At 43.2% G+C, this 1,614-nt stretch overlaps 1 pseudogene, besides 9 other annotated features; it reads right to left on the bottom strand.

The window, feature by feature from the left end:
• On the bottom strand, positions 1-569 carry Tc00.1047053508769.10 (annotated as a pseudogene; the record flags this gene model as incomplete).
• Positions 1-1,614: a sequence feature (heterozygous, Esmeraldo-like haplotype).
• Positions 818-872: a sequence feature (A-rich).
• Positions 918-958: a microsatellite.
• Positions 987-1,019: a microsatellite.
• Positions 1,051-1,115: a repeat region.
• Positions 1,134-1,155: a sequence feature (AT_rich).
• Positions 1,165-1,211: a sequence feature (GA-rich).
• Positions 1,293-1,347: a microsatellite.
• Positions 1,376-1,477: a sequence feature (A-rich).

Here is a 1,614-nt window from a genome sequence, read left to right as displayed (position 1 = left end):
TAGGAAGTTTACTGGGGGTCAATGCACGCAATACCCACATCGCTGGAGATTTCGCTGTGCATAAGTTGATAGGCGCGAGGAGTCAGTGCCTCATACCGTTCACCCATGCGGCCCGGACTTAACTCCATAAAGTCTAATTCCCGCCTGTCCTCAAATCCCGGCTCGGCGCCCCAGTCACCGTATTCATCGGCCTCATCTAGTCCCTCCTCCGCCTTGTCATAGTCCGTCACAACCACCGCGTGAGGGTTGTCCTCTTGCTGCACAGTCATGTTCGCCTGCTCAGCGGATAGGATCTCCTCCACCTGTCGCACCAACGCGCTCTTCTTCGCACGTGGGTCCACATTTGCCACATTGCAATGCTCCTGCAGGAAAAACGCAAGTTCAGGAACAGAGAGGGAAAAAAGGTTGCCTTCATTCCAGAGGCCCCACACGGTGTTATGTGTGACATGTGAAAAGTCTCCACTGGGTGCGGATGTCGCCTGTCGCCGAAGACCGAACAACAATGCACCAAACCGCTGACGGAGGGCTACCGCTGGGGTACCCAAAATGTAATGGCGAACGCGCAGCATAAATGTATTATTAAGAATGCCCCTATTTATTTATATAGATGTATTTCCGCAATTGTATAAGCCTTGAGGCTAAATATATTAATATATTTCCTTTTAATTGTTTTCCCTTGTTACCGGAGTATTGATGGGTGATGAGCCCAGCCGTTTGCTTCCCTGCACCCTCGCCTCGCCTCGTCTCTCTCTCCCTCTCTCTTCTTGTATCCCCGCTCTACCAACTGCCTGTTATTTCTCCCTTTCGCCTGATTTGATTTTGTTGTTTTTGTTTTTTGGTCTTCTCTTTTTTTTTTTTTTTTGTTTATTTTTATTCGCTAATTTCTTCCCTCATGCGTCGCCAACACCAAAAAGGGCAAACAAAAAAAAAAGAAAAAAGAAAAAAAAAAAAAAAAGAAGCACGCGTCTATTTGCAGTGAACATGATAAAATAACAAAAAAAAAAAAAAAAAAAAAAAAACATTCCTCCTCTGCCCCTTCTTCACGCTGCAGAGAGAAAGAAGAAGAAAAAGAGGGGGAGGGGGGAGGGGAAGGGAATAAAAAGAAGGAGGAGGAGTAAATTCTCAATAAGTCCATATATATAAATATATAAATTTCTTCCCCGCCTCTCTCTCTCTCTCTCTTTCTTCCTCATTCTTTCACGCTCTATCTCCATCCTTCTCGTTGACCACATCGCTGTCAATGTCGCATCGCTTTCTGTGTAAATATTTGCTGATTATGCAGTACGCATAGATACGTATGTATTGTATTGTATGTATGTATGAATTGATATATTTGTGTTTGTTTGTTTTTCTTGTACTCTAAAAATAAACAGAGTTTTCTTTCTTTTTTTTTTTTTTTTTCTTCTTCTTTCTTTTGCTTTTTGTAGTTTTTGGGTCTTTTTTTTTTTTTTTTTTTTGTTTCATTTTTTTATTTTTTGGGGGGGTTTTTCACCGACGTTTGTTCCTCAACTACAAACACAAAAACACATGTATGAACGCATGCCCCCTCCCTCCTCCACAATGAGGGCGGAGGAAATCATCAAAATCACCCGCCCTAAACCCCCCCCCCCCCCC

This window comes from Trypanosoma cruzi, genomic scaffold, assembly GCF_000209065.1.
Source record: "Trypanosoma cruzi strain CL Brener 1047053517051 genomic scaffold, whole genome shotgun sequence".
Taxonomy (NCBI): domain Eukaryota; phylum Euglenozoa; class Kinetoplastea; order Trypanosomatida; family Trypanosomatidae; genus Trypanosoma; species Trypanosoma cruzi.
Note: the sequence above shows the minus strand (reverse complement) of the source record. Positions and strands in the feature narration are given on the sequence as shown.